We start from the raw sequence: 12195 nt of genomic DNA, 5'->3' as shown, positions 1-12195 counted from the left end.
GGGTGCTGCGACTGCCCGTGCACAAGTTCGGGATACTAAGGTACCCCTACTTTAGTACACCGACACAATCAATAACAGCCCCTGCAGTATTCAAAAAGGGTCTTCCAAGAATAATAGACATACCATCGTCCTCAGGAATATCAAGAATAACAAAGTCTGTTAAAATAGTAACGTTTGCAACCACAACAGGCACATCCTCACAAATACCGACAGGTATAGCAGTTGATTTATCAGCCATTTGCAAAGATATTTTAGTAGGTGTCAACTTATTCAAATCAAGTCTACGATATAAAGAGGGAGGCATAACACTAACACCGGCTCCAAGATCACATAAAGCTGTAATTAGCAAGCATGGTGGAAATTTCAGCTTTCGGTATCTTTCTTTTATTAGTAACAATTTCTTTCATGTGCTTAGCATAAGGATTCATTTTGAGCATATCAGTTAATCGCATACGCAAAAAGATAGGTCTAATCATTTCAGCAAAGCACTCAAAACCCTCATCATCCTTTTTCTTGGATGGGTTGGGAGGAAAAGGAATGGGTTTCTGAACCCATGGTTCTCTTTCTTTACCATGTTTCCTAGCAACAAAGTCTCTCTTATCATAATGTTGATTCTTTGATTGTGGATTATCAAGATCAACAGCAGGTTCAATTTCTACTTCATTATCATTACTAGGTTGAGCATCAACATGAACATCATCATTAGCATTAGCACTAGGTTCATGTTCATTACCAGATTGCATTTCAGCATCAGAAATAGAAATATCATTTGGATTCTCAGGTGGTTCAGCAATAGGTTCACTAAAAGCATGCAAGGTCCTATCATTTTTCTTTTTCTTATTTTTAGAAGGACTAGGTGCATCTATATTATTTCTCTGAGAACTTGCTCAATTCTTTCAGGATGGCCTTCAGGATACAAAGGTTCCTGAGTCATCTTACCAGTTCTAGTAGCCACTCTAACAGCATAGTCATTATTCTTATTATTTAATTCATTGAGCAAATCATTCTGAGCTTTAAGTACTTGTTCTACTTGAGTGGTAACCATAGAAGCATATTTACTAATGAGTTTTAGTTCACCTTTTACTCTAGACATATAATCACCCAAGTGTTCAAGCATATCAGAATTGTATTTCAATTGTCTACTAATATAAGCATTGAAGTTCTCTCATTTAACAATAAAATTATCAAACTCATCCAAGCATTGTCTAGCAGATTTATAGTGAGGAATATCACCTTCATCAAATCTATAGAGAGAATTTACCTTTACTACCTGTGTCGGGTTATCAAGACCATGTGTTTCTTCAATAGGTGATGAATTAAGATTATATATTTCTTCAACAGGCGGTAAATTAAGACCATGTATTTCTTCAATAGGAGGTAAATTCTTAACATCTTCAGCTTTTATACCCTTTTCTTTCATAGATTTCTTTGCCTCTTGCATATCTTCAGGACTGAGAAATAGAACACCCCTCTTCTTCGGAGTTGGTTTAGGAATAGGCTCATGAGTTGGCTCAGGAAGTGTCCAATTATTTTCATTTGTCAACATATTATTCAATAAAATTTTAGCTTCATCCGGTGTTCTTTCCCTGAAAACAGAACCAGCACAACTATCCAGGTGGTCTCTGGAAGCATCGGTTAGTCCATTATAAAAGATATCAAGTATTTCATTTTTCTTAAGAGGATGATCAGGCAAAGCATTAAGTATTTGGAGAAGCCTCCCCCAAGCTTGTGGGAGACTCTCTTCTTCAATTTGCACAAAATTATATATATCCCTTAAAGCAGCTTGTTTCTTATGAGCAGGGAAATATTTAGCAGAGAAGTAATAAATAATATCCTGGGGACTAGGCACACAACCAGGACCAAGAGAATTAAACCATATCCTAGCATCACCCTTTAATTAGAACGGAAATATTTTAAGGGTATAAAAGCAACGAGTTCTCTCATCATTAGTGAACAGGGTGGCTATATCATTTAATTTAGTAAGATGTGCCATAACAGTTTCAGATTCATAGCCATAAAAAGGACCAGATTAGCCCAAAGTAATAATATCAGGATCAATGGAGAATTCATAATCCTCATCAGTAACAAAGATAGGTGAAGTAGCATAAGCAGGATCATATTTCATCCTAGCATTTAGAGTTTTTTGTTTAAGCTTAGCTAATAATTTCTTAAGATCACTTCTATCATTGCAAGCAATAAAGTCTCTAGTAGTTTCTTCATCCATAACATAGCCCTCAGGCACAACAGGCAATTCATATTTATTGGGAGAGCCTTCATCATCACTTTCATCAATATTATCAGTTTCAATAATTTCATTCTCTCTAGACCTAGCAAGTTGTTCATCAATAAATTCACCAAGTGGCACAATAGTATCAAGCATAGAAGTAGTTTCATCATAAGTATCATGCATAGCAGAAGTGGCATCATCAATAATACGCGACATATCAGAATTAACAGCAGAAGCAGGTTTAGGTGTCGCAAGCTTACTCAAAATAGAAGGTGAATCAAGTGCAAAGCTAGATGGCAGTTCCTTACCTTCCCTCGTAGTTGAGGGATAAATTTTTGTTTTAGCATCTTTCAAGTTCTTCATAGTGACCAGCAGATATAAATCCCAAGTGACTCAAAGAATAGAGCTATGCTCCCCGGCAACGGCGCCAGAAAATAGTCTTGATAACACACAAGTAAAGGGGATCGCAACAGTTTTCGAGGGTAGAGTATTCAACCCAAATTTATTGATTCGACTCAAGGGGAGCCAAAGAATATTCTCAAGTATTAGCAGCTGAGTTGTCAGTTCAACCACACCTAGATAACTTAGTATCTACAGCAAAATATTTAGTAGCAAAGTAATATGGAAGTAACAGTAACGATAGCAAAACTAATATTTTTGGGTTTTATAGTGATTGTAACAGTAGCAACGGAAAAGTAAATAAGCGAAGAACAATATGTGAAAAGCTCGCAGGCATTGGATCGGTGATGGAGAATTATGCCGGATGTGGTTCATCATGTAACAATCATAATATAGGGTGACACAGAACTAGCTCCAATTCATCAATGTAATGTAGGCATGTATTCCGAATATAGTCATATGTGCTTATGGAAAAGAACTTGCATGACATCTTTTGTCCTACCCTCCCATGGTAGCGGGGTCCTAGCGGAAACTAAGGGATATTAAGGCCTCCTTTTAATAGAGTACCGGACCAAAGCATTAACACATATTGAATACATGAACTCTCAAACTATGGTCATCACCGGGAGTGGTCCCGAGTATTGTCACTTCGGGGTTGCCGGATTATAACACATAGTAGGTGACTATAGACTTGCAAGATAGGATCAAGAAATCACATATATTCATGAAAACATAATAGGCTCAGATCTGAAATCATGGCACTCGGGCCCTAGTGACAAGCATTAAGCATAGCAAAGTCATAGCAACATTAATCTCAGAACATAGTGGATACTAGGGATCAAACCCTAACAAAACTAACTCAATTACATGATAAATCTCATCCAACCCATCACCGTCCAGCAAGCCTACGATGGAATTACTCACGCACGGCGGTGAGCATCATGAAATTGGTGATGGAGGATGGTTGATGATGACGACGGCGACGGATTCCCCTCTCCGGAGCCCCGAACGTGCTCCAGACCAGCCCTCTCGAGAGAGTTTAGGGTTTGGCGGCGGCTCCGTATCGTAAAACGCGATGAATCTTTCTCTCTGATTTTTTTTCTCCCCGAACACGAATATATGGAGTTGGAGTTGAGGTTGGTGGAGCTCCAGGGGGCCCACGAGGCAGGGGGGCAGGCGCGCCCCCCACCCTCGTGCCCAGGGTGTGGGCCCCCTGACCTTGATTCTTTTGCCAATATTTTTTATTATTTCCAAAAATAATCTTCTTGAAGTTTTAGGTCATTCCAAGAACTTTTGTTTCAGCACATAAATAACACCATGGCAATTCTGCTGAAAACAACGTCAGTCCGGGTTAGTTCCATTCAAATCATGCAAGTTAGAGTCCAAAACAAGGGCAAAAGTGTTTGGAAAAGTAGATTCGACGGAGAAGTATCAACTCCCCCAAGCTTAAACCTTTGCTTGTCCTCAAGCAATTCAGTTGATAAACTGAAAATGATAAAGAAAAAACTTCTACAAACTCTATTTGCTCTTGTTGTTGTAAATATGTAAAGGCAGCATTCAAGTTTTCAGCAAAGATTATGAACAACCATATTCACAATAACATTTAGGTCTCATGTTTACTCATGTCAATGGCATAATCAACTAGCGAGCAATAATAATAAATCTCAGATGACAACACTTTCTCAAAACAATCATGATATGATATAACAAGATGGTATCTCGCTAGCCCTTTTTGAGACCGCAAAACATAAATGCAGAGCACCTTTAAAGATCAAGGACTAACTAAACATTGTAATTCATGGTAAAAGAGATCCAGTCATAGTCATACCCAATATAAATTAATAGTAATGCATGCAAATGACAGCAGTGCTCTCCAACCGGTGCGTTTTAATAAGAGGGTGATGACTCAACATAAAAGTAAATAGATAGGCCCTTCGCAGAGGGAAGCAGGGATTTGTAGATGTGCCAGAGCTCAATTTTAAAGCAGAGATAAATAATATTTTGAGCAGCATACTTTCATTGTCAACATAACAACTAAGAGATGGAGATATCTTCCATGCTATACACATTATAGGCGGTTCCCAAACAGAATGGTAAAGTTTATACTCCCCCTCCACCAACAAGCATCAATCCATGGCTTGCCCGAAACAACCAGTGACTCCAACTAGTAACAGCCCTAGTGAAGTTTTTTTTGCAATTAATTTGATCTGATTTGCATAAAGCATGGGACTGGGCATAATGGAGAATTCATAATCCTTATCAGTAACAAACATAGGTGAAGTAGCATAAGTAGGATCATATTTCATCCTAGCATTCAGAGTTTTTTGTTTAAGCTTAACTAATAATTTCTTAAGATCACTTCTATCATTGTAAGCAAGAGAGTCTCAAGTAGTTTCTTCATCCATAACATAGCCCTCAGGCACAACAGGCAATTCATATTTATTGGGAGAGCTGCTACCTCTTGAGCTTGCGTTGGATTTCCCCGAAGAGGAAAGGATGATGCAGCAGAGTAGCGTAAGTATTTCCCTCCGTTTTTGAGAACCAAGGTATCAATCCAGTAGGAGGCTACACGCAAGTCCCTCGTACCTACACAAAAGCAATAGCTCCTCGCAACCAACGCGATTAGGGGTTGTCAATCCCTTCACGGTCACTTACGAGAGTGAGATCTGATAGAGATGATAGATAATATTTTTGGTATTTTTGATATAAAGATGCAAAGTGAAAAGTAAAAGGCAAAGTAAAAAAGCAAAGCAAGATTAAAGTGATGGAGATTGATATGATGAGAATAGACCCGGGGGCCATAGGTTTCACTAGTGGCTTCTCTCAAGAGCATAAGTATTCTACGGTGGGTGAACAAATTACTGTTGAGCAATTGACATAATTGAGCATAGTTATGAGAATATCTAGGTATGATCATGTATATAGGCATCACGTCCGAGACAAGTAGAGCGACTCATGCCTGCATCTACTACTATTACTCCACTCATCGACCGCTATCCAGCATGCATCTAGAGTATTAAGTTAAAAACAGAGTAACGCCTTAAGCAAGATGACATGATGTAGAGAGATAAATTCATGCAATATGAAATAAACCCCATCTTTTTATCCTCGATGGCAACGATACAATACGTGCCTTGCTGCCCCTTCTGTCACTGGGAAAGCACTTCTCCCATGGCAAGAACTACCAATCTAGTTGGCCAAACCAAACGGATAATTCGAAGAGACTTGCAAAGATAACAAATCATACATAAAAGAATTCAAAGAAGATTCAAATATTATTCATAGATAGACTTGATCATAAACCCACAATTCATCGGTCTCAACAAACACACCGCAAAAACAAGATTACATCGAATAGATCTCCACGAGAGAGGGGGAGAACATTGTATTGAGATCCAAAAAGAGAGAAGAAGCCATCGAGCTACTAACTATGGACCCAAAGGTCTGAGGTAAACTACTCACACTTCATCGAAGAGGCTATGATGATGTAGAAGCCCTCCATGATGACGGCCCTCTCCGGCGGAGCTCCGGAATAGGCCCCAAGATGGGATCTCGTGGATACAGAAAGTTGCGGCGGTGGAATTAGGTTTTTGGCTCCGTATCTGATCGTTTGGGGGTCCGTAGGTATATATAGGAGGAAGAAGTACGTCGGTGGAGCTTCGTGGGCCCCACGAGGGTAGGGGGCGCGCCTGGGGGGGGGGGGGGGGGTAGGGCGCGCCCCCCTACCTCGTGCCCACCTCGAAGCTTCCTTGGCGTAGGGTCCAAGTCTCCTGGGTCATATTCGGTGAGAAAATCATGTTCCCGAAGGTTTCATTCCATTTGGACTCCGTTTGATATTTCATTTCTTCAAAACACTGAAATAGGCAAAAAAACAGCAATTCTGGGCTGGGCCTCCGGTTAATAGGTTAGTCCCAAAAATAATATAAAATTGGAAAATAAAGCCCAATATAGTCCAAAACAGTAGATAATATAGCATGGAGCAATCAAAAATTATAGATACGTTGGAGACGTATCAGGCATCCCCAAGCTTAATTCCTGCTCGTCCTCGAGTAGGTAAATGATAAAAAGAGAATTTTTGATGCGGAGTGCTACTTGGCATAATTTCAATGTAACTCTTCTTAATTGTGGTATGAATATTCAGATCCAAAAGATTCAAGACAAAAGTTCATATTGACATAAAAATAATAATACTTCAAGCATACTAACAAAGCAATTATGTCTTCTCAAAATAACATGGCCAAAGAAAGTTATCCCTACAAAATCATATAGTCTGGCTATGCTCTATCTTCACCACACAAAGTATTTAAATCATGCACAACCCCGATGACAAGCCAAGCAATTGTTTCATACTTTAACATTTTCAAAACTTTTTCGATCTTCACGCAATACATGAGCGTGAGCCATGGATATAGCACTTATATGTGGAAGAGAATGGTGGTTGTGGAGAAGACAAAAGGAGGGGAAGATAGTCTCACATCAACTAGGCATATCAACGGGCTATGGAGATGCCCATCAATAGATATCAATGTGAGTGAGTAGGGATTGCCATGCAACGGATGCACTAGAGCTATAAGTATATGAAAGCTCATCAAAAGAAACTAAGTGGGTGTGCATCCAACTCGCTTGCTCACGAAGACCTAGGGCAATTTTGAGGAAGCCCATCATTGGAATATACAAGCCAAGTTCTATAATGAAAAATTCCCACTAGTATATGAAAGTGACAAAATGAGAGACTCTCTATCATGAAGATCATGGTGCTACTTTGAAGCACAAGTGTGGTAAAAGGATAGTAACATTGTCCCTTCTCTCTTTTTTCTCTCTTTTTTTTATTTGGGCCTTTTCCTTTTTTATGGCCTCTTTTTTTCATCCGGAGTCTCATCCCGACTTATGGGGGAATCATAGTCTCCATCATTCTTTCCTCACTTGGGACAATGCTCTAAAAATTGATGATCATCACACTTTTATTTTTCTTACAACTCAACAATTACAACTCGATACTTAGAACAAATATGACTCTATATGAATGCCTCCGGCGGTGTACTAGGATATGCAATGAATCAAGAGTGACATGTATGAAAGAATTATGAATGGTGGCTTTGCCACAAATACGATGTCAACTACATGATCATGCTAGCAATATGACAATGATGGAGCGTGTCATAATAAACGGAACGGTGGAAAGTTGCATGGCAATATATCTCAGAATGGCTATGGAAAGGCCATGATAGGTAGGTATGGTGGCTGTTTTGAGGAAGTTATATGGTGGGTGTATGATACCGGTGAAAAGTGTGCGGTATTAGAGAGGCTAGCAATGGTGGAAGGTTGGGAAAAAGTGCATATAATCCATGGACTCAACATTAGTCATAAAGAACTCATATACTTATTGCAAAAATCTAGAAGTTATCAAAGCAAAGTATTACGCGCATGCTCCTAGGGGGATAGATTGGTAGGAAAAGACCATCGCTCGTCCCTGACCGCCACTCATAAGGAAGACAATCAATAAATAAATCATGCTCCGACTTCATCACATAACGGTTCACCATACGTGCATGCTACGGGAATCACAAACTTTAACACAAGTATTTCTTAAATTCACAACTACTCAACTAGCATGACTCTAATATCACCATCTTCGTATCTCAAAACAATTATCAAGCATCAATATTTTCTTAGTATTCAACGCACTCAAAAGAAAGTTTCACAAATCTTGAATACCAAGCATATTATTATTAAGCAAATTACCATGCTATTAAGACTCTCAAAATAATTTAAATGAAGCATGAGAGGTCAATAGTTTCTTTAAAACAAATCCACCACCGTGCTCAAAAAGATCTAAGTGAAGCACATAGAGCAAAATTATCATGCTCAAAACATATAAGTGAAGCACATAGAGCAAAACTACATAGCTCAAAAGATATAAGTGAAGCACATAGAGTATTCTATCAAATTCCAATTCATGTATGGCTCTCTCAAAAGGTGTGTACAGCAAGGATGATTGTGGCACATTAGGAAACAAAGACACAAATAATACAAGACGCTCCAAACAAAACACATATCATGTGGTGAATAAAAATATAGCTCCAAGTAAATTACCGATGGAAGTAGACGAAAGAGGGGATGCCTTCCGGGGCATCCCCAAGCTTTGAATTTTTTGTGTCCTTAGATTATCTTGGGGTTCCATGGGCATCCCCAAGATTAGGCTCTTGCCACTCCTTGTTCCATAATCCATCAAAAGAATTCACCCAAAACTTGAAAACTTCACAACACAAAACTCAATAGAAATCTCGTGAGCTCCGTTAGAGAAAGAAAACAAAAGACCACTTCAAGGTACTGTAATTAACTCATTCTTTATTTATATTGGTGTTAAACCTACCGTATTCCAACTTCTCTATGGATTATAAACTATTTTACTAGCCATAGATTCATCAAAATAAGCAAACAACACACGAAAAACAGAATCTGTCAAAAACAGAACAGTCTATAGTAATCTCTAACTAACACAAACTTCTAGAACTCCACAAAATCTACCAAAATTGGAAGACCTAGGCAATTTGTTTATTGATCAGCAGCAATTGGAGTCAGTACTTTATCACGTTCTGGTGATTTTTAATAATTCGGGCACTGAGCGCAAAGTTTCTGGAAATTACAGCAAGATCAAATAACTATCATCCAAGAAGATCCAATAGGTCTAACTTGGAACAAACACTAATTAAAACACAAACCACATCCAAACAGAAGGTAGATGGGTTATTTATTCCTAAACAGAAGAAAAACACAAAAAACTAAAAATAAAATTGGATTGCCTCCCAACAAGCGCTATCGTTTAACGCCCCTAGCTAGGCATAAAAGCGAGGATAGATCTAGGTATTGCCATCTTTGGTAGGCAATCCATAAGTGGCTCTCATGATAGTTTCATATGGAAATTTTATTTTCTTTCTAGGAAAGTGTTCCATGCCCCTTTTTAATGGAAACTGGAATCTAATATTCCCTTCCTTCATATCAATAATCGCACCAACCGTTCTAAGGAAAGGTCTACCAAGAATAAAAGGGCAAGAAGGATTGCAATCTATATCAAGAACGATAAAATCTACGAGCACATAATTCCTATTTGCAACAATAAGAACATCATTAGTTCTTCCCATAGGTTCTTAATAGTGGAATCCGCAAGATGCAAGTTTAGAGAGCAATCATCAAAATCACGGAAATCTAGCAAATCACACAAAGTTTTGGGGATAGTGGAGACACTAGCACCCAAATCACACAAAGCATAAAACTCATGATCTTTAATTTTAATTTTAATAGTTGGTTCCCACTCATCATAGAGTTTTCTAGGGATAGAGACTTTCAACTCAAGTTTTTCTTCATAAGATTGCATCAAGGCATCAATGATATGTTCGGTAAAGGCTTTCTTTTGGCTATAAGCATGAGGAGAATTTAGCATGGATTGCAACAAGGAAATACAATCAATTAAAGAGCAACTTCCATAATTAAATTCCTTGAAATCCAATATAGTGGGTTTAGCAACATCTAGATTTTTATTTCTTTCAATCCCACTTTCATCAATTTCATCATAAAGATCTAAATACTCCGAATTTTTGGAACGCCTTCTAGGTAAAGGAAGATCATATTCAGTTTCATCAAGATTCATATTGCAAAACAAAGATTTTATAGGGGACACATCAATAACTTTTAGATCTTCATCTTGATTTTCATAGGAATTGGAAGAACACGCTTTAATAAAGGCATCTTTTGTAGCACGCATCCTAGCGGTTCTTTCCTTGCACTCATCAATGGAAATTCTCATGGATTTGAGAGACTCATTGATATCATGCTTAGGAGGAATAGATCTAAGCTTTAAAGAATCAACCTCAAGAGAAATTCTATCAACGTTCCTAGCCAAACCATCAACGTTAAGCAATTTCTCTTCAAGCAAAGCATTAAAATTCTTTTGTGAATTCGTAAACTCTTTAACACTATTCTCAAATTCAGAGGGCATCTTATTATAATTTCCATAAGAGTTGTTGTAGGAATTTCCATAATTATTAGAAGGATTACTAGGATAAGGCCTAGGATTAAAATTCCCTCTATAAGCGTTGTTACCAAAATTATTCCTACCAACAAAATTCACATCCATAGATTCATTATTATTCTCAATCAAAGTAGACAAAGGCATATCATTAGGATCAGAATAAACACTCTTAGTAGCAAATAATTTCATAAGTTCATCCATCTTTCCACTCAAAACATTAATTTCTTCTATCGCATGCACTTTTTTATTAGTGGATCTTTCAGTGTGCCATTGAGAATAATTAACCATAATATTATCTAGGAGTTTAGTAGCATCTCCTAAAGTCATTCCCATAAAGTGCCTCCCGCGGCCGAATCTAAAAGATTTCTAGAAGCAAAATTCAACCCGGCATAAAAATTTTGTATAATCATCCATAAGTTCAAACCATGAGTAGGGCAATTACGTATCATTAATTTCATTCTCTCCCAAGCTTGTGCAACATGTTCATGATCAAGTTGCTTAAAATTCATAATGTCGTTTCTAAGAGAGATGATCTTAGCGGGAGGAAAATACTTAGAGATAAAAGCATCTTTGCACTTGTTCCAAGAATCAATACTATTTTTAGGCAAAGACGAAAACCAATCTTTAGCACGATCTCTAAGCGAAAAAGGAAATAGCTTCAATTTAACAACGTCATTATTGACATCTTTTTTCTTTTGCATATCACATAAATCAACGAAGCTATTAAGATGAGTAGCAGCATCTTCACTAGGAAGGCCGGCGAATTGATCTTTCATAACAAGATTCAACAAGGCAGTATTGATTTCACAAGATTCAGTATTGGCAAGAGGAGCAATCGGAGTGTTAAGGAAATCATTATTATTGGTATTGGTGAAGTCACACAATTTGGTAGTATCTTGAGACATCGCGACAGCAAGCAATCCAACACACGAGCAAACAAAAGGCAAGCGAGAAAAAGGCAAACGGAGAAAGAGAAGGAGAAGGAGATTGGGAGAGAGAGAGGGCGAATAAAACGGCAAGGGTGAAGTGGGGGAGAGGAAAACAAGAGGAAAATGGCAACTAATGTAATGCGGAAGATAGGGATTGTGATGGGTACTTGGTATGTTGCCTTTTTGCGTAGACTCCCCGGCAACGGTGCCATAAATTCTTCTTGCTACCTCTTGAGCTTGCGTTGGATTTCCCCGAAGAGGAAAGGATGATGCAGCAGAGTAGCGTAAGTATTTCCCTCAGTTTTTGAGAACCAAGGTATCAATCCAGTAGGAGGCTACACGCAAGTCCCTCGTCCCTACACAAAAGCAATAGCTCCTCGCAACCAACGCGATTAGGGGTTGTCAATCCCTTCATGGTCACTTACGAGAGTGAGATCTGATAGAGATGATAGATAATATTTTTGGTATTTTTGATATAAAGATGCAAAGTGAAAAGTAAAATGCAAAGTAAAAAAGCAAAGCAAGATTAAAGTGATGGAGATTGATATGATGAGAATAGACCCGGGGGCCATAGGTTTCACTAGTGGCTTCTCTCAAGAGCATAAGTATTC

At 38.3% G+C, this 12195-nt stretch overlaps 1 pseudogene; it reads right to left on the bottom strand.

Annotated features, from left to right (window-relative positions):
• Positions 1-1073: 1073 nt before the first annotated feature.
• Positions 1074-2590, bottom strand: LOC147977187 (uncharacterized; annotated as a pseudogene).
• Positions 2591-12195: the final 9605 nt, after the last annotated feature.

Source organism: Triticum urartu, chromosome 4A (genome assembly GCF_056163025.1).
Source record: "Triticum urartu cultivar PI428250 chromosome 4A, HENAU_Tu73, whole genome shotgun sequence".
Lineage (NCBI taxonomy): Eukaryota > Viridiplantae > Streptophyta > Magnoliopsida > Poales > Poaceae > Triticum > Triticum urartu.
This window is presented reverse-complemented; position numbering and strand designations above follow the sequence as displayed.